We start from the raw sequence: 25,764 nt of genomic DNA on the forward strand, positions 1-25,764 counted from the left end.
AAATTGACCGAAACTAAAATGACTGTATCTCGCCATGTTACTGCCTCTCCTTTCTGCAAAATGAATGAACTTGAATTGGCTGAGAAGGAAAGGACAGGTAAGACGGCTAAGGTCCCCCAATTTGGCCTTTTATAGGGGAACTATATGTCAATGGCATCCTAATTTTTATTGTTAGAGACAAGCGCCAAGGTCCAGATTGACCCCCAATGCCCAGATTGCCCCACCTCTTTGCACCCAAGCACGAATGCCCGAAACGTCCCCGCCCCACTTGATCGACCCCAGCTACTGTCCCCGATATATATATATATATCTGATGACCATGAGTAACTGCCGCCCCTCGAGAAAAACATGTTTGACTCTGTCTTTCAATGATTGCACCCCCGCTTTGTTTTAAAGAGTTAGCCAGCTCTAAAGGGAAATGTAAGACTGTTAAGGCTCGAATTAGAAGGACGAGTCTCTCCTGAATGTTGTCAATCTTGGGTTTTTTGTTGAAATACGCAGGTAATAAGAGTCCGACCTCTGTCCATATATGTCATGAACGAACGCCGATTAGACTTGGTGCGAACGCAGTAGAAATACCCACCTACTTACTTCATGGTAATAGACTTCTGACTATGACCAATGAGCATAACGCCAGGTGCTAGGATTGCGAGTGGAATTCATATGTAAAAATCTCTTCTCCTGCCAGTTCTCTAAAACTTGTTTTTACCCATTTAAAGATACTCAATCACCGGAGGAGAAGGGCCGGATGTGACGCACAGCGTGGCTGCAGATCATGAGACACATGCGACCTCAACCAAAGGTGGAGCCGCAGGACAACAAGAAACGGGACGAGGCAGCACTCTCAAAGGCGGTAAAAGAAAGAATGAAGGGCTGTCCTGAAGCTCTCTGTCCGCCAACCCACGTGTGCCTGGAGCCTCCGTCCCTCTTTTCAAGCCCGATTGATGGGCCTGCTTGCTTGTCACCCATTGCTCCCTTGGTCCCTTTGGTGTGTCCCGGGAAAATCTGCCCCCACTCCGCCCTCTCACTCCCATCGACTAACGAAACAGCACACCCTCTTTTCCATGCGACTCTCTGCTGAAAGGAAGAACAGCATCTAGATGGAAATGGGGTTACACCACGGAAATATAGGTGCCAAGCTTAAGGCGCCACTCAAAGGATTGGTTAGGGAACAGGACTGTGGTCTAACAGCAGAGGACTGACCGCACCCTGCAACGCGCAAGGATAGAACAGAGCTGGACCTATAGCTCCACCGCGGGTGCTCAACAGCGCCAACGAAAGGACACGGACTAGAGCCTACCAGTGATGGCTCACTGATAAAAGACACTGTGACGAAGAGATCTTGCGTATTGAACTGAATTCCTCCCTTGACTACTTGGTCAAAATGTTCATTGGTCACACTTTTAAGTCAGAAACATTTATGCTATGTAGTGATTTGAAATGATAGGAACTCGACAAATGCCATCCCCTATGTGCTGCGTTCTGCCAAACACATCAACTGTCTATGATTATATGCCCTATGTTAGTATTGACAAATGCAAATTCTTCGATCGCACCTGTTTATATGTACCTTCATCGACTGTAAAAATGAACTTTGCTATGTAAAAAGGGGCGACTGTAGAAAATAAGAAGTATTGATGTACATAGGCAACGTTCATTTCCCTTTTCCCACTCCCCTCCCTGCACGCACCATGAATATTGTAAAGCATTGACTGCATCCCTCAGCCCGCAAAGGCCTGTACCCATGTGTACATGATAGCCATTTTAGGCACCTTGGCCTCTTGCCCACTCATTAGAATCACTGGCTTCCCTCCTGCGCGCATTTGAGCACCCCCCCTCTCTCACTCTCACATACATAGACCATGAAACCCAGCACTCTGCGCGACCCTGCTATGAAAGGCAACTCTCCTGCTTGACCCAGGAACCCCCCCCCCCATTTCCCTCTTGAAGAGGCACCCTTCGCCTCAGCCGACCTAGCCCCCCAGTTGTATCTGACTGCCCCTGTTCTCTCATATACAGGTCATAAGATCTCTCTCTCTCTCTCTCTCTGCGTGACTCTGGCCCTGCATGCACCCTGACCCCCCCCCCTCCTTCTCCTCATATGAGCAAGCCATAAACCCTCTTCTTTCGCAAAGCCCTGTCCTTGAGAGTCACGGCCGCGCCTGACCAGCACCTCCTTCCCTTCCATGAATGCCCCTCTATTGACGAGCCCTCCCTCCGCGCTCGATTGTCCACGCAGGCATGAATACCACTCCTTTGATGACCCCTTCCCCCGAGTTCGGCTGACCACACATGTCCGAGGCCATCGCCTAAGCCAGGAGATACCATTTACTGCCCTTATTGTATGCCTAGCCACCCCACCCCCTGGGCCATGATCAGGCGCACACATCCTACGACACACTCAGCTGCACGATCGCTCTTCCCTCTTATCAGCAGGTCAAGGGTCCCCATTGTGAACGTATGTGGAGTAGGATCATCACGAGGATTATAGGAATGTTTTCCTTTTGCGACACACTGACCTGATTGTATCATCAAATGTTCTGCAAATGTATAAAAGCCAGAGTCTCACGCTCACTTGTTAGAGCACCTCCCGAAAGACACTGTGTTTCGTGTCCGAAATGACTGGCTCTCCTCATGAGAAATAAACTCTGTTCTTGATTCCTGCTCCCAGCGCCCGTCTCTTTATTTTGGTAACTATTCAGAATGGGGACTAAGAGGCGGTTTGCGCCAGCAGCCTGGGCATCGATAGAATTATGGGCTCACCTTCAACAGTCCTGCTGTGTGTTTTTGGGCTGACCTGGAGTTGCTTTGCTGCCAAGGAAAGGGGAAGGATGTTGCTTTGTGCTGTGTCCCTTGCTTGAAGAGATCTCCAAGGGCCTGAGTAGAGCTGGCTCCCTGTTAAGAAGTCCCAGGAACAAAATTACTTCAGCCCCAGCTTCCCCCCTGAACTCTACTGAGAGAGTGCTGTCCTTCCTAAAGTGCTTAGGACAGTTGTGATGCCTCTGGAAGTTGTACCTGTTGTTCGGAAGCTGGATAAGAAAAAACTAAATAAAATCTGCAAAGTTTTACGCATCGCTTGCTTGCGGAGCGCATCGCCGTCAGTGCGAGGAAATTCCTGCCGCCGCGAAGATCGAGATCGTCGCAGTGCCTGTGGCCGCTGCAAGAACCGACACATCCTTCGCTTGCGGTGCGCATCGCTCTGGTGTGGTAAGAGTACCAGCGCTGTGAGTATCGTCGCAGTGCTTGTCGTCACTGGGTGAGATTGTCGCACCGCTTCCTTGCGGACCGTATCACTTCGCTGCGAGAGTCATCGCAGAGCCATCGCATCGAGGGCCCGCGATAGGAGAAGATCGATGCTATGCATCGCCGCCGCACATGAGATCATCGCCATCCCGAATATCGTCGCATCGTACCTTTGCGAGACGCTTCCTACGAAAGCTGAGCACCGGAATCCATACAAGGTATTGCATCCCTCCCCATTCAGACCGTCCAGCGGGGTTGTTGCATCGCCTCCCCAGGGTCTCAGGAGTGACGCATTGCTTGTTTTTCAACACTGCAGCTTTCCCTTGGAACTTTTGTCGCATCTAAAGGTACTTTTGGCTAAAACGTGATGCAACTGTGGATTATTTTAACTCAACCTTAAGAACTCTTTTGAAATCATATCCGTGAACTGTGTATGTTGAATTGTTTTCATTTTGGTCTTGTTTAGTTTAGATTAAATACTTCTATTTTTCGAAACTGGTGTGGAGTCAATGTGTGGTGTTTTTACTGTGTCACTGTGAGTGTTGGTACAAATACTTTACAGATTGCCTTTGATAAGCCTGTCTGCTCATGCCAAGCTACCAAGGGTGTGAGCAGGGGTTATCTAAAGAGTGTATCCCCCTTACCCTGACTAGAGGCCAGGGTCCCTATTTGTCACAAGTACCTACCTGTGCCAACTAGAGACCCCAAATTCTAACATCTATTATTTTTCTTCCTCCTAGTCTTCATTTCTTTTCTGTTTCTTCACCTTAATTTTGGGACATCAACATCATTTTATTTTGGGACATCTGCTTCATTTTATTTTGGGATATATGCTTTATTTTTTATTTATATTTTGACTGCACTTGTATTCTCTTATCAGAAGTATTTTTTTAATGTTCCATGCATATCTATGTCTGGCTTAAACGTAGTTTCCCTTAATGTTAGGGTTTTGAATCATCCTGTTAAGAGGGCCAAGATTTTAGATTGTCGTAAGAGCTTATCTGGTGATGTGGTCCTACTTCAAAAGACAAAGATAGGTTTCAAAGAGACTCTTCTAATGAGGAAAGATTGGGTACTTGATATTACTTGCTCATAAGCTTCTGCAAAGGAGAATGGGGTATTACCCTTATTTCTAAAAGTTCTGGTTTCTCTATAGTTACAGCTGAACATGATTTTAAAGGTAGATGGTTACTTACTCACCTGACTAATGGTACAGATGATCTTTACATTATGAATTTGTATGCTCCAAAGATAGATGATCCACTTTTTTGGCAAACAGTAAATAAAACCTCACTGATATTCCACAAAACTCAAGAACAATTGTTGGAGGTGAATTTAATCTTCCCCTTGATCCCATTTTGGATACATACTCTGCCTTTAAATTTTGACTGCCTAGGGCACGCAAACATATGCTTAATATGTGCTCTTCCCACCAACTTGTCAATGCGTGGAGATTGCATAATCCTACGGGTAGTGATTTCATGTTTTTCTCCTCCCCACATTCTAATTTCTCTTGTATTTATTATCTTCTGGTTTACGCCTCTCTTTTAAAACATACTATAAATGTTATGATTCGTCCAATAGTTGTTTCTGACCACGCAGCAGTTTCTTTGACTATCCTTAATCTCATGAATACTAAAGGTCCTCGTAGTTGGCGTCTAAACACAGAACTCTTGGAAGATAATAATGAAGTCAAAGAGCTTCATGATGAGATTGATAATTTCTTCAGAGATAATGAATCCTCTGTGAATTCTCTGATAATATTGTGGGATGCTTTTAAATGTACTATACGGGGTCACATTATTAAAAAAATGGCCAGAAGGAATAGTGACATTAAAAAGTACCTTTAGTCTTTGGGGGATGACATTAAACACAAAGAGGAGTAATATAGCATTCCAATGATAAATTACTCCTGCAAGATATGAAACATTTGAAGTATTCCTTTATTCCATAGTCACTAAAAGAGCTTATATTGGTGTGCACGCTCATAAATACAGTCAGTTATTGTTACGGAATAGAGCTGGTAAGTTGTTGGCGGCCACGCTAAAATACCAGAATACAAATACCAATGCTACTCATATTGCTCACATTACTGATAAATCTGGATCAAAGAAGTTTCACACCCACGAAACCCTTTGGGGTATTTCGAGATTTCTATGAAACTCTTTATACACCTCGGAATCAGTGTACCAAGTGTACCTGCCTGCAGTTACTTAATTCGATTCCTACTAATACTATTTCGCATGCTGACATGAGTAAAATGGAGAAACCAATTAATACTGATGAGATTATTCAAGCTATTAAGGCTGCATGCTCAGTTAAAGCTCCTCCGCCAGATGGGTTTCCTATTGCCTTTTATAAGACATTTACTCCTTCAAAAGTCATATATCTTAAGAAGATTTTTGATAATTATGGTCTTCAAGGCAAGGATTCAGGTTCAGCTACTATTGTAGTCATCCTGAAAGAAGGTAAAGATCATTCTGATCCTAAAAAAGTGCGACTCAAATCTTCACCAAAATCTTAGCTAGTCGCCTAGAAGGTCATATTCCTAATCTTATCCATGATTCCCAAACAGGTTTAGTTAAAGACATAAAATTTGGACTTTCTGTCACATTTTAGAAGCAAAACTCCCCTCATTGCCATCAGGGGGCGATCGCCCTTGACGGCTGAAAAGGCTTTTGACAAAGTTTCTTGGCCTTTTTTACAAGCAGTAGTAGAATCCCATAACCTTGGTGGTTCCTTTATTAATATGGTTATGGCTCTTTATGCACAATCAAAAGCTAAGATCAGGATTAATGGCACTACGTCTTCTTTTTTTAATCTACGCCAAGGTACTAGACAAGGTTGTCCTCTTTCACCCCTTCTTTTTTTCCTTTCCATTGATCCACTTCTTTGTTTACTTAATCTGAATCAGGTTATTAAATGTTTTCAATTTGGATCGTATACACTTAAAATTGCCACTTACACCGCTGATGTCCTCATTTTTTCAGAGGATATTGTATCAGCAATTCCCTCTATCTCTAATATTATTAGTGATTTTTCGTTCGTCTCTGGGTATACTCTTAATAAAGAAAAAACTGAACTGTTCGCCCTAAACTCTCTGTGTTTTCCTTCTCACATGGGTGATTCAGATTTTAAATGGCAATCGACTCGTATTTAATATCTAGGGATTTGGTGCTGTAAAGATCTCAAAGATACCATCACTTACGATTAATCTTATATCATATCTAAGGTTAAGGATATTTTACATTCCTGGTCTCCCAAATATATTTCCTGGTGGGGCAGATTGCAAACTCTTAAAATGATGATAACCCCGGTCATCTATTTTTTATCATCCATGCTACCTATAAATCTTTCCTCTGCTTTCTTTCCTGAGATTGATTCAATCTCTTTGAGATTCCTATGGAATATTAAGAGAGCTAGAATTGCCTATAAGTACCTTAGGAAGCCTTTTGTCATGGGTGGTTGTAACCTTCTGGATTGGAATTTATACCAAATCTCCTTTCTAGCATCTCAAGGTGCACTTTGGTTTTTACCAGATTCTCAACACATACCTCCTTCGATTCATATTGAAGGTGAGCTATGAACTCCCTTTTCCACTCCTTCCTTTCTCACAGCCTCCAAGCTTGTTTTAGCTCACTCTCAAAGGTTTATATCAGACACAGTTAGTGCATTAAAATATGTTGAAAAGAAAGTATCTAAACCTATCCATAAATCAAGATGGTCATCTTTATGGTTTAATCCTAAAATTCATACTGACATTGATCCCAACACAACGTCTTCGTGGGCTGCCAACGGTATCAGCCTGGTAAAAGTCCTCAATGACCCTAATCATGATCCTCTTCCTTTTTCTTTCATATCCAGGAAACATAATCTCAGTAATATGGATTTTTATTCTTTCTTGAGAACTCACGTTTGTTCATGTGGACACATTCAGGGTCATACTGCTTCTAAAATGTATTCATTTTTATCCGCTCCACTGCCATTGCATTCTACAATTACTTGTGTTAAATGGTCTGACCATTTTGAAGACATTTTTAAAAAAATATTTCACAAGATACTAGCAATTATTCAGGAAATTATCTTTAGGTAATAAGATTGCTCCTTCATTAATCCAATCTAAATTCTTCACACTAAATCATCTACATTGGACTCCTGCTCGTCTACATAAGTTGAAGTTACAAGATAATGATCTCTGTTGGAACTGTAATTTAGCACCAGGCACCCATCAACATATGTTTTTTGAATGTACGCTATTAAATTCTTTTTGGGGCCAGATACAGAAACATGCATCACTAATCTTTAATACATCTATAGTTCTCTCTTTACCTCTGATTTAGCTAGGTCCATGGGCTACAGTTATCCCTTTACCTCTTGATAATACAGATTTGGAGCTCTTAAATGTATCCATGGCAGTTAAAATTATACTCACAAAATGGAAATCGTTTCATCTCCTGTCTTATGATACCTGATGGGCATGGGTTTCATATATTCGAGGAGCTTATACTTTTGTTGAAAAGCAGTTTTCGCCTTCAATTTCTAGTAAAGTTTGGCAATCTCTGGGCAACCAAATGAACTTGTCCTCTCAGGGGTTGGTAACTCAATATTCCTTTTCTTGATTTATTTTCTTAGGGATGAAGCAGATGTCCCTTCCTTCTCTCTAGTACTTCTTCTTTTTCTTTTTCCTTCTTTTATTCCTTCTTTTCTCACGGATATTTCTTATCTTTCAAGCAATACAACTTGCATGTGTCTTTGTGGCGATATATGTTGTTGTCTCCTCTGTTCCATACTTCTGGGATTTATACTCAATATTTGATGAATTTCTAATATTTATTATTCGTCATGATATTTATTTTGTCATTCCTGTTATCCCAGTACTGTAGTTATTGGCAATTAAATTCTTTCTTAAAAATTCTTTGTTACTATTTATTATATATTTGATTTTGATTTGCTGTATTGCTATTGTAATAAATGTATTTCTTTTTAAATAACCAATAAAGATAATTGAACAAAAAAAATGGAAATCGCACTTTCAAATGTACGAAACTCTATTGAGTTTCATTTGTGATTCCCAGTGGGTTGCAAATAAACCTACCTCACTAATATTGATGAGGTAGGTCCCAATTTGCGATCCATTGGGAATCACTAAAAACACAGGCATGGTGGCTTGCTGGGGACAGCAGACCACCATGTCTGTTTGCTTTTAAATAAACCAACGTTTAAAAAAAAAACTTCAGTCCAGTTTACTAAAGGAAAACAGGATGCCTTTCAAAAAGAAAAATGAAATGTTTCAGTTGAATTTTTTTAGAGCAGGCCTACCTCATGCATTCATAAAGGAAAAGGGGTCCCTTGGGGCCCCCTTCCTGTTTGTGAAAGGGTTACCACCAAATTGAATTTGGTGGCAAAAAGCAAATGTTTTGTGACCACATTTTGATCGCAAAACATTTGTATATGGCACAGCAAGTCACTATTAGGAAGGTTACGCCCTTAACAAACCCCTTCGTAATAAGGAATCGCAAAACCAAAATTGTGATTCGGTAACAAGTTACAGAATCGCTATTTGGGCTAAAAAGCCTTTTTGAATTCGTAAACCGGCTAATTCTGCAAATCGGGCAATTTGCGACTGGCAAAAAAGGTTTGACATGAACAAGTGTACATCAGGGTGAAAGTGAGTGAAGAGCTTTAAGCTCTGCTTAACACCCATTACTTTGAAATTGTGTAGGTATTGATCAAAAATTCATTGGTGATTCCCACCCTTGTCAGCATAGAGGAGGAGACTTCTCCTGCAAGAGTAGGTCAAAGTGAGCAATCCAAGGGGTGATAGCAAATGTATTCCCATATTAAATGTAGTAGAAATTCTCAACAGGGAAAAATGGCTTCTTTATGCATTACAAATTAATAAACAAGATACACAGGCAAACATGCGTCTCTAATATACTTTTTTTGCATTTAAGTTGACTGCTAAGTTGAGATATTGCAAGAGTAAATATGATTATCGAAATACACGACTTATGGAAATTCCATTGAGTAGTCAATGGGATTTTGGGGAGTCTATAAAAGTTCAAAATCTACTGCATCCATTGGAGAACACTCTCAAAGAGTAGTTTTTAAACTTTCAAGAAGGCCCCACATTCAGCCAAACAGTATTACAATACTATGTCTTATATCAACATACAAACTAAGTATTATGTAGCCCTTGAACTTCGCGTTTTATGGCTCCATAAACTTTCAATTGAAGAGTACTCCAAATCTGGATCTGGAGAGGTGTTCCCTACTGATGTCTAAAGAAACTGAATGAAGCATTAGACTGTAACATATTGGCTGGTGTAGAGGGGGCGCGTACTTTATTGCACTGGTATAAACGGGATAGCTAGACAATGTTGTTCAATGTGTAAAGAAATACAGCTTGTGATACAACGATACATAAGTGGATTTTCCATGGCATAAACATTGACAATATACCTTTAAAGAATGTGAATGCTGTGTCTTCATTTTCAAGTGGCAAGTTCATGTTGCTTCTCAGCTCCCTTGTTGTACAGTTATGCTAGTGTTCCTGTCTTCATTCAGACAACCTCCACTTGAATTCTAAAAAGAGAAATAGCCACACATGACTCATTTAGTACATCTAATAGTCTACAGATACAGTTCACATCCTGATTCCTGTCACTACAGATTTTAAAACTATTATTCAAAATAAGTGATAAAAATGTAACTTGCCCAGCTGGTCATCAGGTTAATTAATGCATAGTATCTTCATTGATTCAGATGCGGCTTGAGTTTAGGGTGACTGATGAGTAACAATCCTAATCATACACACAGCGGCGGCTGCCCCTTGGGGCGAATGAGCACACTCAAACCACCTCCCCACCAGCACTGAGGCACCAGTGAATAATAAAAAATAATACTGAGCCGCCAGAGGATGACGTTTCCTTACTCAGTGTGGCCTGCGGTGGAGTTAACATTAAGGCAGTGCATTGCCAATTGTAGTGACTTGCAATGCAGTCTCAACTTAGTACACTGCGCCTGTCGGGTTGGATAGGTCTCGGAAAGTGTCCAACCCAACATAAATCAATAGAGAATTTTTAAAGCGCCAACTACTCACCCTTGCGGGTCTCAAGGCACTGGGAGCAGTCATGTAAATTAGTGAGCTATTGCCCAGAGTCACATGGTGCTGAGCTGATCTGCCGCCAAAGCCAGGGATCGAACCGTGAGCCCTGTGCTCCGAAGTCAGCTGCCCTGGCCGCTGCACCACACTTCTCCACATAAGCACTTTAGGCCTCATATACATGTTCTGTTAAGGAGCCAGGAGGGGGTGGGGGGCCACACAGCATGGCCTTACTGATCTCCTTTGGATTGTTGGGTTTATATGACCCAACCAATCCTTGCTTTGCTCTCATGCAGTTTTTAACATAAAATGCATGAGAGCAAAGCCTGTATTGGGGCAGGGGTGCTTACATGACAGCGCAGGGGTGGGACAATTAAAGGGCATTACCAATCAAGGTGCTTTTTTAACTTTAGATCCAGCATGATTGGTCATGCTTCCAGCATGTTGATGCAATGGCAATGCTTTTCTCATCATGCACAGCGCCAGCAACAACGTTGTGCATGAAGGAAGTGGAGAGGAGTAGTCCTCTTTTGTGGGATGCGTCCTGCAGGACCATTACTCCACGTACGTCATAACAGGCCTGCCTGCTGTTTGCGGCCAACCAGGCTTGTGCTCAGAGGACTTGGCACCGCACTGGTGTTGAAACGTTCTCTTGATGTGCCCTCATACTCTTCTGTCACTGTTTTCATTCACTTGCCTTGTTCACCACTCACTAAAACTATAACGCATACAAATAAGACACTGTTTGAGTCATACAGTTTTTTCACTCATACTAAGTGACGTCAGCAAACAGAGAAAACATATAGGCCCACATGCATCAATATCGGCTTTTGCGATTTCTAAATTGCGAAAAATAGCGATTCGCAATTTAGAAATCGCAAAAGCCTATGCATGATTATTTTTTCATTTTTATGCAATTCGGTAAAAATCGCTATTTTTACCGAATCGTATATATAAAAAATGCGATTTTCAAATTGCGAATTCGCAATTCCCATTCATTCCTATGGGCCAAAATGCCCATAGGAATGAATGGGAATTGCGAATTCGCAATTTGAAATCGCAATTCATCAATCCATTTCAAGGGTGGAGAGGGGGGTCTAAATGACCCCCCCCTGCACCCATGAAATGTACTTTTCAGTAGAAGTTACATACACACATGTCCTAAGGACATGTGTGTCTGTAACTTAACAGTTTAAAAAATTCATTTTTGTGCATTTTTAAACAATTTCGCAAATTACCACGAGGTTGAACTTCGTGGAAATTTGCACTTCCAATTTGAAAAATCGCACATTTTTTGGAAATGATGCATAGCATTTAAGAAACCGCAAAATTGCGATTTCTTATATGCTATTGCAATTTTAGAAATCGCAAAAAAGTTGCGATTTCTAAAATAGCATGATGCATCCCAAACAGCACTTTTGGAATCGCAAACGGACGATTTTAAGGAATCGCACCGTTTGCGACTCCAAAAATGCTTGATGCATGTGGGCCATAGTGCTTCAAGGCTGCCTCCTTCGGCCCTTCAGGAGAATGTTGATGGATTATTTTTAAGAAATCAAAGCACTGCATAGGGATACCAGGGGAGCAAAATCTGGGAGGAATGGTAATGAAGGGAAGGTTAATGAACAGCACAGAGGTGGATTACATTGAGAAAGGATTGCTTGGAGACAGAAACAGAGTGACAAATTACAGAGAGGATGGATAGCAGAGGAGCAATAAGTTGGGAGGAAGTTAGGTGCATAGCACAGAGGTAGAATGCATTAAGAAATGATTGAGTGGAGACAGGAGCAGAGACTGCAGAGAGAAGGGATAGCAGAGGAGAGGCGAGACCGCAAAGAAGAAGGTCAGAACAAGAAAGACTGCAGATAGCAGAACAATAATATAGAACAGCATAGATGACTAATGGCATAAGAGAGACAGGCAGCAGAGAGGAATGATAACAGAGACAAAACAGTGAAGCATTGCAGAGAGGGAGGAACAGTAGCAGAGGAAAGGCGCAAGAAAGAGATGAAGGTTCTGCAGAAAAAAAGGGTAGCAGAGTTAAGACAGACAAAAGAGAGAAAGTTTAGCAGAAAGACAAACTGCGGAGAGGAAAGACAGGATAGACAGACTGAGAAAGTGAAGAATAGACAGACATCCGAAACAGATAATAACAGAGAAGCAATAGTGCCAAACCACAGAGAAGAAGAATGGGGAAGAATTGTAGAGAGACAAAGTGCAAATAGCATCACAGAACTATTTTGAGGGTAACAGTGTTGTTTATAAGCTTCTTGTATTTCTGCTAAACTATTAAAAATGCGCCCTTTCTTCAAAACATTCTCCCTCAAGGGACTCAGACCTGTTTCCTGTTACCCAAGTAAACTTTGTTACACTTAGTTATTTATGCCCCACTACTTTCATAGTTCACCAGCTGCCACTGAGTACACAGGTAAACCTTACATACACCTCCACTTTTAGCTCACGGCCTACATTTCCTTTCCTCTTAATTTTTTCAGTCATACTCCTTCAATATCCACAATTGTAGATGGGCATGAGCAACACAATGATTCATGCATTTCCATCTTTTATGAATTCAGTTGTGCGCAGTAAGAGTTGGCGGAATGGGCCAATCTCCCTGTGGGTGAGCAACGTTCAACCAGGCGTAGTGGGTTTTGGTGGCAGTGACTGGACTGTGGCCAGGCCCAGTTCCCAACCTGCTGACTAAGGCTATACCCTGAGTGTGACCATTGGCCATGTGCATTAGTACGGCACTGAATATATTTTTCATTTTTTTCAGGATTTGAGAATACTGTGCTGCACTGGCAAATCCTAAGGTCCCAGGAGGGTCTGGGATTTGCAATTCTGACATAGAATTTATGAATCCCAATTTTTTAAATATTTTTTTTTAATGCTACAATGGCCCCTTTGACCTCCCCCTCCGCGTGCATGGACCTGGTAGTCAGGGTAGATTTTCCTTGCTCCCTTACTTATGCCCTTTTTGTTTTTCTCAACATAGTGCTCTGGGCACCAAGATGGGAAATGGTGCCCACCACTGATATTTTTCTGTGACAGCCATCCAATCAGAGTACAACAGACTCAGTAATCCCCGGCCAGAACCATGAAACCACAATAAACAATGCAAGAAATAGCTTCTTAATCCATTTGTGAATCCTCCATACAATAAACATGAACCTACAGAGGATCCATAAATTAATAGTGCAGATGTATCTAAAATGTAACATCTGGAACACTTAATCCGCTAATTTCTCAAAAACATCTGAGTGGATTTACACAAAATGAAATCAAGCACAGGTGTACCATTCAGTAAAATTCTGAAAATATTTCAGGATTGTGTAATTCCAGTCAGCCTTTTTTTCTTTATTGAGATGCAAAGAGTCCTAGGGGAATTAGAATGAGAAATATCACTTTTAGGGCCGGCCCATTCATATTTTTAGGCCCTGCTTAATGGGTCAGCACAAAATTTGCAATGAATAATACAAAGTAGAAGTCATTTATTTGGGAAAGTTTCGTGTAGATTCGTGGAACAGAGCTAAAGTTAACAGAACTGCTTTTTCAATGAAAACTCGGACTTAAACTGAACTATAGAAGTGCAATAACTGCGTCAGCAATATATACATGATACATAACCGGTTACTGTGTAATTTGGCCCATTATTGCCATAGAGGGGTTCCGACAACATCATAAGCCAAAAGACTGAAGCAGAGTACTATATACATTTTACAAAATTTGCCCATTATGTATTTTTATAATACGTGTTTATTTGAGGGTAGAAAGCTTGAAAAAGCTGTTTCTTCACATATGAATGGGAAGTAATTGAAATTCGAATGTGTTGATTTTGTTTGTCTTTAGGAGAACATTGTAATGACCAATGGCTAGGGCTAGAGGATAAACACATTTTTGTGCCTACAGTGCTTAAAGCATAATTATAGTTTACCACATTCGCTGCACGATTTGCTGCTTTCATAAAAAAGGTTGCTTCTTGCTCAAATCGACGAAACCAGTGTTGCCAGGGGATAAGAATAATGAACCCCATATTTCACAGGGAGCTGTGAAATATTTCCCATATTTAATTGTTTACTGTGAAATGTGGGTTTAATACCGCTATATGTTGTCCAACAAAAGCACCCAAACATGACTTATCTCAATATTCTGGTCTGCATTTTGTAAAGAATTACATGTGGAACTCCGTCTTTCTACTAGTCCTCAACTCCAGACAGATGATTAAATTAATGATTTGTACAGTATTTGAGGCATTAGCATTGTTGGCAGAAAAGGATTGAAGTAAGACGTTGTGGTTAGCATAAGTAACACACACATTAATGCAGAGCATTCAGTCCAAGGAATACGCACATATACTAGCGCCACGGTTGCTAAAAGTTTATGAGACAGCAGTAGATGACTCTACACTTACTGGTACACAAAACGAAGCCCTGCTGGTATCTCTCCTCAAACCCGACAAGAACCCTGAAGCCCTAGGCCCTTATCGCCCGCTGCCACTCCTGAACACTGACTATAAGATCTTTGCATCGATTCTTGCTAAGCGTTTATCGCCTTTAGTAAAGGCACTGGTACACCCCGACCAGAACGGTTTTGTTCCCGCCAGAAGTACCTCACTTAATATACGCAGGTTCTCTCGGGTACAGAAATACGCGCTGCACAGATGGCCACGCTCTGGCTGCCTAGTACTAGACCTGGAGAAAGCCTTTGATTCTTTAGAGTGGCCCTACCTGTCGACGGTGCTCCACAAATTTGATTTAGGGGACCATTACATGAGCATGGTCCAAATGCTATACCAACGACCCACTGTCAGGGTAAGGACCGGTCGGCTCATCTCAGACCCCATCCGAGTGAGGCGAGGGATGCGCCAGGGATGCCCCCCATCCCAGTTACTCTTTTCCCTAGCCATGGAACTGCTGGTGATGCTGCTTCACAGTGATTGTGAGGCATAGGGCATCCAGTTAGGAGACAGGATACATGCCGTTTCTCTGTATGCGAACGATTTGCTATTGTATGTGCACGACACCAATGACATCCCCACATCGATAGCGGACACGCTTAAGGCCTTTGAGGTGGTGTCCGGCCTTCGGGTCAACTGGGCCAAATTGGGAGTTTACCCCTTTAGTGAAGACACAGTTGAAACGGACGTGCTCCTCAACGGCTCCCTTCTCACGTGGTACCCCACTATGTTCCGCTATCTTGGTGTCTTCATATACCGAACACCCATTGATTTACTGGAGGGCAACCTCACCAGAGCTGTCTTAGCTGTTAGTGCCCAAGTACAATTTTGGAAGTCACTCCCACTGAATGTTATGAGCCGCATTACCTTGATAAAAAAAAGGTTATCCTTGAAAAATTACTGTATTATTTTTCTAATATCCCGATCTATGTCCCGACCAAGGTCTTCCATGAGCTAGAACGCATGTTCTGTGACTTAATCTGGAACAAACGCAGGCCCCGGGTAGCCTTGTGGAAAATATATGCCCCTACCAGCCAAGGAGGATTGGCAGGCCTTAACATGAAGTTGTACTATATGGTGGCCCAGCTACAATGGGTGACAAAGTGGCTGAGCGGCAGGAGTCTGGAATATACGGCAAACCTGCAACAGCCCTGTACCCAATCCCATATTTATCATCTATTCATCCCACTGCCAAACCTCCACAACCATCCCAATTACACTTGGAACTGGCGCATAAATGCTACAGAAGGAGCTTGCACCTCACCCAAGCAACAATCTCACATGCCTCGATACTGCTGCTCTTGGGGACACCTAGAGGAAGGGCAGACACCTCCGAGGAGACCCTTGCACATTGGCATGTAGCGGGCATGGATACCCTGGGTGACCTATATGTGGATGGTACATTGCTCACCTTTGAGGCACTGGCAGGAGATTGTGGCTTGCCAGCAGGGCAATTTCTATTACACACCTCACTCACAAGGGCCCTCTCGGCCTCCTGGGGGATATGACGACCGAGCCAACGACACATTTGCTACTACAGTACTTACATGTAACGGGTGCTGGATCACGTATAGTACACTGGCTGGTGGCAGCTCTGCTTACACACACACTGAAACCAATGCTGAGTCTCTGCAAACGCTGGGAAATGGATAGAGGACAACCATGGACGGAAAAGGAATGGAGTGCTGTCCTAGCCAGCTCTTCATTTGTACCGAGAAGCTCCAAATTTAAACTTATACAACATACATTATACAGAGAGCGTACCTCTCACCCAACAACGTAAATAGATATTTCAACATTGCCTCCTCCGCGTGCCCGTGTTGTCAGCAGGTTAACGCGAATCTGTTACACTTGCTCTGGTCCTGCACCTCCTTACAACTTTATTGGCAAACAGTAACTACGGCACTTGCACTCTGTACTGACACATCTCTGCCACATATATGGGAAGTTTGCATACTGGGGCTATATGCCAGGTCCAAGGAAAACAGAGTCAAGTTCCGATTTCGAGACCTGGGTTTGATAGTAGCGAAGCGATTAATTACAAAGAGGTGGAAGCACAACGCACCCCCAGAGACAATGAGCTGCGACAGATCACTCATGATATGGGCGCAGGCAGAACGCACAAGACTGCACAGGGAGGAAACAGCGGGGCTCCGCAAGTATCCAATAGCGCAACACTGGGATACCATACTCACAACCTTCACACATGGAAAGAGTAATGACGACGACGGTACCCCCCCCACCCCCCAGTACATAATTTGAACATTGTAGGCCCAGAGTCAACGGACGCGCTGTATCCATTGTTAGTACTGCGACCTATAGTGTATCATATCCGTGGCCTAAACCCGCCGCTGGGAGCTTCCTCTAGTCTCCGACCAGCCATTTAGAATGCCCAATTCCTCACGAGTCATAGTGCCACCCTGGCGAGCCAACATAATATGTATGTAGTATACTTGTAAATGTATGTAGTATACTTGTAAAACGCACAGCTGCCCCAGCAATGGAGCATCCTGGCGCTGTAAAACGCTGTGGAACCCTTCCTGGCTCTCCCTGTGAGATGCCCCTCCTGGGCACCCCCAAGGTGAAGCCAGGCATCCCAGTGTTGTTGGGGCCGTTGTGGAGATTAAGCAAGCTATTGCCCAGAGTTGCAGCGTGGGACCTATGATTAGAGTAGGCGCCGAGGCGAAAATTATCGAGTCAGCGGACATTGAGCCCAAGACCCTGCCGCGTCGGGACTTGAACCCTCGTCCATGACCTGATCTCTGCTTAAGAGTCTGCCGCTCTAACCAGTGAGCCACACTTCTCCTCAATATCATGTACGAGACACACATGCTCATACTCAGTCGTGCTAGTTTGCTCTTTTTTTTTCTCGATGGCAGTTTCTTTAATAAGTTCTTAGTTCTGTGATTCAAATTCTATATGTCTTATTGGCACTTTTTGCAGATCTCCCAGTGTTATACTGAAACGGACTCACATTCACAGCCCCCATGTAAGCCATTGCTGTACACTCCACGTAACAACTGACTGGATTCATACTAGCTGTGTTCGCATATTACACAGACCTTATTATCTATCAATGGGGAACTGAAATGCTGTGGCACGAAAAGGGAGTAGCATGCAACTATTTATCGACATAGGCCCACCGTGTATTGTATCCACACTTTTGCTATACACCCCAATCATATGCATTCTACTTCAATGTTGATCCGTATATGTATGTATGACACCCCAGATGACCCTGGATAGTTAAAAAATGTACAAAAACAATAAAGATATTTAAACAAAAAAAATAATGCAGAACATTCAGTCGCAGGAATGTCACTGTACTTTTGTATGTATGAATATCAGCCTAAAATATTGCTTATTCGCCTTACTTTTTTCTAAATCAGTGCCTTTAGCAAACGATCAATTAACTGAGCTCCAAGAAATTCGAAGGTCAGCACGAGAACCATTAGAACAGACCAAAGCTAACTATAACCTATGTGCTGATAGAAAAGGAATTCCAGCACCCTCACACACAGTGGGTGAAAAAGTGTTAATCACTAAGAACTTCTATTTGAAGAAAGTTTCCACGTAGCAAGTTAGGTTTACTGACCTATTTAACATTGCATGTATTGTGAATCCTCTAAACTGTGAAAACTGTCCCAGTCCTCAAAAAATTATGGTGTTTCATGTGTCCTTATTCAAACCCTGTTCTACAAAAGCACAATTTGGTTTAAATCTTGCACCAAGGTAAATGCTGATAAAAATAGGAAATACATAAGGTTTTTACGCTACGCAAACTGTTAAGCTACAATTGTTTGACTTAGAGGAGCGTACTGTATGATTTTGAATTGATAGCAGTATATAGTATGTTTTTCCTGTTTAGGAAAAGAATGGTGCATAACAAGCCTCACTTGAGTAAATTTCTGCTTGAACGTAGTACCCAGATGCTGCGCTGATATAGAGAGGGGGTGACTGCATGTACTGAGCATTTGTGGTTCTGGTAGCAGGGCTCAAAGGGGATTCATTTTGGATAGTCTTTGGTACAACACAGCACAAGCTGGAGGTGGCTAGCCTCCCCAGACATGGAAGTGTATTGCTGGCTACTTTGGCCTGGAGGGAACAGCCTGATGCACTTCAGTTTGAGAGGATGGAGACAGGATTCTTTAGAAATTAGACAATTGGAATGTGGCGGAGGGCCTGAAGATTATCTCTCATTGAGGCTGTTAGTGTGCAGAAGTTGGACAACAGATTCATTTCAGGTGTAATGAAAATCTTTCAGATAGGGCCTAACCCTTTTCTCTTTCCCTGAATGCTTCTCCCAGAAGGGCCAATGAGATCCAGGTCTACAGCATTCCACTAGGTTGTGCTGCTGTTAAGGTGCGTCCGATGGAGACACTCCTGAGAAGAGCCTTAGCAGAGGTAAAGACTATACCTAATTCTCAAAGTTTGAATACAGCCCCAGCAGGTGAGTTTCTAGCAATGATAGTCTTGTAGTCTACTGAACTGCTCGGAGTTCTTCCTCAGTTTGTATTGAGTGTGATTTTCCCGGCACTCGCTGTTCTCATCAGTAGTCACGGGAGGCGCAGATAAATCTCGACTAACCTCCTGATGTTGTGTAAAAGGGTCCACACCGCCAGCTCCAGTTGTTTCAAGGTCGGCTTCTGACCTGTCCTCCCAGACTCGATTACGGGAAACTCCATCTGGATGATTCATCTCTGCGTCAGGACATAAGTGAAACTTCTTGAAGGCTAACTCATGTCTGGTAACCAGTTCCCCAGGCCCCTCTTTGCTGTGACTTCCTTGCCATGAATTTGGGTAATACACCAGGGATCTTTTTCAAAAGGAAGCCTGAACTTGCTACCTGGGTGTCTGTCTTGGACAAGGACCAGATTTCCTACTTTGAGACGTGATATTTCCACTCAGTGCTGCCGGCTGACTTGATCATTCAACCTTTTCCTTCAGCGATCAACAGCTTGATCATTTATCTCCTCTGGAACCCATCCAGGGTAGCGGTGGATGGAATCACTCACTACTCGGCCCATTGATAGGTGTCCAGGAGCATGACCGGTGGTGGCATTGGGGGTTTGCCTGTAATCCCTAAGAAAAGAATATATGGACTGTTCCACAGAATCACCATTGGCCACTGCTATTCGGATAACTTTGTTTAAAGTTCTCATGAAGCGCTTAGGTTCTCCATTGGCTTCTGGCCACTTTGGTGTTATTGTTTTGTGCACAATTCCTAGAGACGTCAGGTACGATGCAAATTCCTGCCCCTGGAAGGGAGGACCATTATCAGTTTTTATCTCTTTGATGAGTCCATGGGTAGCCATCACCTTTTCCAGCTTTGGTATTACCTCTCCGGCGCTCAGGGATAACAACAACTCAACTTCTGGAGGTTTCGAGTAATCAACTATTACTACCATGGAGTGTCTCCTATCAGGGAGAATCCCAAAATCCATGCTTGTGCTCATCCATGGAACTTCAGGTCGCCAGTCAGTCGCAATGGGTGCTGGAGGATTCAGTTCACCAGTGGCTTGACACCAAAAACATGATCTCACCACCTCCTCTACTTTGTCTTCCATGAGAGGGAACCAGACCTTGGTTCTGAGCCTACGTTTGGTTTTTACCATTCCCTGGTGACCAGCATGGGCTAGCCAGACCACTCTGTTCACTAAGATTACCAGAATAACCAATCTATGACCTCGGAGTTAGCACCCATTTGGATCAGCGCTCAGTTCACGTCTTACTAGATACAGGCTCACGATTACTCTACAGGCCTCAGGAGTGAATATTACCCCTTGACTTCTGAGAAGATGCCACTTGTTGGTTTTCACAGCCTCCAATGCCTTCTGCAGACATTCATCCTGAGTGGTTACTTGGCACAATTCTAACAGAGAGATGGGTAACTAGCGCGATCTGTCCGCTATGTATCGAACATATTCTTCCGTCTCCTCCGCATCCTCCATCTCACTGAGTGTTGCTTCTCAGAGATGACGAGACAGGTAGTCTGCTAGATTGCCTGTTCCTGGGTGGCATTCAATCTTACAATTGTATTCTTGCAAATGCAGCATCAATTTCTCTTTGCGAGGCTGAGGCTTTGACACCGTTCCGGTGAACAGAGGAATAGGGGCTTGTGGTCAGTGTTTTGTAAGCTTTCTCAATGGGGTGGTTAGTGAGGAGAGGTCCTTGATAAATCCACTGCAGCAATTTACCATCTCCAGGAAACTGCACATTTCCGTCACATTGGTGGGAGCTGGGGCCTCTTTGATATCCCTTACTTTTTCGGGTTCAGGAGCAACTCCTTCTGCCGAAAAGATGTATCCAAAGAACTGCAGCCTCTGCTGGAGGAACTCGCATTTGTCTCTCTGTAGTGTGGGTCCAGAGTCTTGTATTCTTTGGAGCACCTGTCTCAGCCAATTGTTGTGCTTCTGTATGGACTTTGCATGGACGAGAATGTTTGATGGTATTTTGGAACACCTCTTGCGCTCAATATTCCAAAACTCAACCTCTGGTAGCGTCGCAATCCAACATGCGTGGAAAATGTTGTGATGTATCGGGACTGTTCGTCGAGGACGAGTTGATGATACCCTGCTGAAAGTCAAGTTTTGAGAACCAGCTGGCTCCACTTTGTTCCCCTGTCAGGTCGTCAATGGTCAGAGGTAAGTGCCTTTCTCTCTTGATCTCGGTATTGGGGATTTGCCTATCCATGCAGATTCTCTCTTCCCCAGGCTGCTTGTATTTTCTTTCGACCACAATTGGTGATACCCAGGGGTCGGACCCTTCACCTTTTCAATAATCCCTGCTTCTTCGAGTTTGCACAGTTCTTTTTCTACCAGGGGTCTCAAGTGAAATGCGACTCGCCTGTGTCGAAGGGCCACTGACTGCACCGAGGGATCAATGTGTAGCTGTATCTGCTTGTCACGTAAGCACCCAATGCCACTGAACACTTTCTGGAACTCTTCTAGGATTTGGTTCACTCCTTCTCAATGTATTCTGAAAGCAAACGTGAATATGCCCAGGGCTTCTGCTGACTTGCACCCAAGCAACATTCCATGTCCTTACCCCGTTACATACACTAGCGCTTCCACTTCCTGTTTGTCATAGGCGATGGTGCTCCTGAATTGTCCCTCTGATGGCCAGTGGTTTGGTTTGACTCTACGCAAAAACTTTTATCTTGGCAGGTATCAGTTGTGGAGGAGATGTCATTTCTTGGTAGGCCTCATGGGACATGATGTTAATGGTAGCTATGGTGTCTACTATTGCAGTCGAGGGGCATCACCCCACCAGGACTTGGTGCTGTGGCAGTCAACTCTGTGTATTAGATGCTGACCCTACTGTGAACACTGAGTGTATTGTGTTTTCTTCTGGGTCATCATCGTCCATATCACCGTTTTGTTCCTGAGCCTCAGGGATCATGTTCACGTGGGACCTTGCAGTCCGTCCTTTGCTAGATTGACATACGTTCATGAAGTGGTTCATTTTTCCACATGCTGTGCACTTCTTTCCCCTAGCTGGGCACTCTGACGGCCGATGGGAGGGTCCTCCGCAGTATCTCATGATCGTATTCGCAGGCCTCGTGTCCAGATTGGCGATGCCGTGGTAGTCAGAGTAACTACATTAACAGGCTCAGGCTTGATGGGAGCTTGAAGAGCGGCCTCCATGTGTGTTACCCGTGCTTTTGAGAGTTCTATTGTTCTTCCCAGGGTAAGTATATTTGCCAGCGACTTCCCTGGCTCCTCCAGGATTCGCTCCCTCAGTTTTGCCGAGGCACACCCCTGAATAGCCTGGCCCTAGATCTCTTCTGTCTCATCTTGAAAACCACAGGTGCTTGCTAACTCCTTTAAACATGCATGATATACATCTAGCTATTCCTTGGGCTGTTACCTCGCTTGTCTGAACACGAAGCGTTCAAAGTTTTGATTCACCTTGGGCTCAAAGTGAGCGTTAAGGGCTGTAATGGGTGTGAGGTGAGTCTTTGGTGCTGCCTCTGCCACTGTCTTGGCTATCATATATACCTCTTTTTCTCCAAGATGCAGTATCATGGCACGCTTCTGTTCATCTTCAACTTATGTGGCCTCAAAGAAGAGGAGCACTCGCTCCACCCATTCCTTCCACCTCGGGGCCTGACCAAATGGAGCCCCGTCTATCACAATTGGCTCTATTGCAGAAATGTGGGACATAGTGTACCCGCCAGCGTTGCCGGTATGCCGCTCTGGAAGACACTTGCTGTGGCCATCCCGCAATTCAGTGGTAGCTGAGACCATACACTTTTCTGCTGCTACTCATAGTTGGCTGTGCATACCGATCATCCCAGATCCTGTCACCACACGCTGGATCAGCAGTCAGTGCTCGATGTTGGCACATACATTCAGTCCAGATGTTGCTGCTCTTAGTTCCCCACCTTGGTCATAGGTAGCTTGTGGGTGTGGCGCCAATGCAGCACAAGCACCACCACTCACACAGGAGAATGTGCGTGCCCGCCGCCTAATGCCACGTGGTTCCTTAGCACCCTTGTCGCCAAATGTCGTGTCGGGACTGTAAATACTCGTCATCCCGACTGGTGAGGAAGATCGCGTTCTGCCGCGATATGCATCGTGTGCAGGCCGCATGGTGCAGGCCGCAATGAAGAGAGCACACGCAGTGTGGTGTTTATTTGTGCTCACGTGTCTCGGCTCTGAGCCCGGGCACGTGCGCACAACTATTCATTTCAACGCGCCCACGTAGCGCGGACCAAACCATGGACAGTGATATAGTTGGGGGAGATCACAGTTCACCCCCCGTGGCTAGGCATCACAATGTGCACATCTCACAACCACGTATCGCGATGAGCGATACAACAGTGGGTCTGCCTGTGAACATTAAGTTGCTGGCCTGCTGAGAGAGGGAAAGGAGTGCTTGGCTCCTACAGGACGACAACTACCAACAAGGAGAAGCCCAGTCTCTGTTTTTAGGAACACTGGCGAAGACTCCAGCACAGACACACTCAGAATGCAAGTGTCCCAGTATCTCCAACCTAACCTTAAATCATCCGTTCATTCAGTAAGAAGTGCGATCACTGCTTTGATGATCCGCCCCTAGTGTTCTCCATCTACAAGCGGCTGAAGCCTGAAGTACCAACAGCTAGGAGAGGCCGGTACCGGAGGCACCTACAGCTATGAGAGAATGTGACCTGAAGCACCAAAGAGTAGCCTCTCTGATCCCTCCAGAAGACATCACTTCCACGCCTCAAAGTGACTGGTGCTAACACTCCCAACTGGTGTAGTGTAAACTAAATTCTCTCACATGCCAGTGGAGTCCGCAAGCAGATTGTGAGTGGCCCTGTGAGCTGGCTGCTAACGTGCTGATGTGCTGGGAGAATCTTAAGATCTTGAAGGGGATAAGCTTTATTTAAGTTTAAGGTATGTATTATGAATAAATAAATGTTAGGTCAATAAACATGAGTAAAACCCACCGGAAAAATATAATTCAGGTCCTCGGTACGGAAAAATAGGAAAACTTGAGGGCTTTTGCTCATTGCTACAGTTGCGGGTCAGCGTGCCTTGGACCTGAGTGCAAGGAAGGAATAGGCCGCCTGGTTGCTGTTTCAATTATAAAATAGAGCAATAATTAGAATTCGGAGGCCTCACATGGAAGCTACATCCCTGAATTCTTACAGGCATGATAGGGTACACAGCCATGCTCAGGATAATGAATTACCTGATTACTTGTCATCTCTGGAAAGCCAGGTCAGCAGCATTGTCTCTGAGACAGAATGAGTTTTATGCACAGATAGGGGCTTATTTACAAGCCCCTTGCGCCGCCGGTACGTCACTTTGTATGTGATGAAAAAAGTGACGCACCGGCGGCGCAAGGGGCTTCTAAATAAGCCCCTTAATGCCGAAGCTGATCTGTCAGGATTTGATACCTCCAGAAGGACAAAACTAATAATTACGTTATCTTGTGGTATTGAAATGTCTAGGCTTAAGAAGTTTTAATGAGTGTGGCAAACCTTTGTAAATTTCAGCTCGCAAGTAAAAGACGCGCATTTTACTAGCATTTCATTTCTTAACCTTTAGCTGAATTAAAATCAGTGAGTTTGATTTTGTTTCACGCTTCGGACTCACAGAGAATAGTTCCATGTTTACTGCACCAAAATGATATGTGTAAACAATAGAAACTTAAATGTCCTCTAACTATGCACTAAAACAGCATTTTTGTATGCACTACTGCTACATGTGTTTTTATTTTATTCTCTATAAATGGACATCTTATATTTCTTGTGCTTTTCTTTCAGCTTTCAAGGACTTCCTAGATTCTCAAGGAAATGACTTCAAATGCCACCGCAGATGGATTATTTGGTACATACTCCCCGGCTCTCGCTGACACTGGCTTCATTTTTTCACAAGAACAGATTGTACCCTTGCTGGGACAAATATGTTGTCATACTGTGACAAAACGCTGTTTACCTCGGTAAGTGGTTTTTGCTCAGAATTTAAAAGGAATAAACGGCACTTTTTAGCCATTATTGCAAGCCCTTGAGCTACACAGCTCTACATTTGTGTTTAAAAAAAGCAACTGGTTTGTTTGATTACAATGATTTTATTCATTTTGCAACTGCAATGTGCACCATGGAAAAAAATAAACACAAACGTGTTGTGGTAAAATCAAAGTCTTTGCCTAGTTGCTAGAGTAGAGACCTATTTTAATCTGTTTTGATGTTAAGGCTGACTTTACTCCAGCGACATAAAACATGTGGTATTAATGGCCACATATACATCTCCCTTTAATATAAAATTTATACTTTCCACCATTACTCATTGTGGCTTTATCCTCCAACATGATATGAAAGTTGTTTAGTAGCTATTGTAAAATATAAAAACACAAATAGCTGCATAACTTTGAACACACTCCAGTATTTGATGCATACCAGGTACAAGGAAATGGAAGCAGGGCCCACAAGCATTTGGGTATTGAGTAAAGGGGCCCACTTTAAAAG

General features: G+C 43.6%; 1 protein-coding gene across 3 annotated transcripts in view; it reads right to left on the bottom strand.

Annotated features, from left to right (window-relative positions):
• KCNS3 (potassium voltage-gated channel modifier subfamily S member 3) overlaps window positions 1-25,764 on the bottom strand; it is a 492,233-nt gene that overhangs the window by 178,605 nt on the left and 287,864 nt on the right. For all 3 annotated transcript variants that reach the window (XM_086926296.1, XM_086926297.1, XM_086926295.1), the window contains exon 3: window positions 9,706-9,828. The gene's annotated coding sequence lies outside the window, so the exon portion shown is untranslated. The remainder of the gene's footprint in view (window positions 1-9,705; window positions 9,829-25,764) is intronic.

This window comes from Lissotriton vulgaris, chromosome 6, assembly GCF_964263255.1.
Source record: "Lissotriton vulgaris chromosome 6, aLisVul1.2, whole genome shotgun sequence".
Classification (NCBI taxonomy): Eukaryota; Metazoa; Chordata; class Amphibia; order Caudata; family Salamandridae; genus Lissotriton; species Lissotriton vulgaris.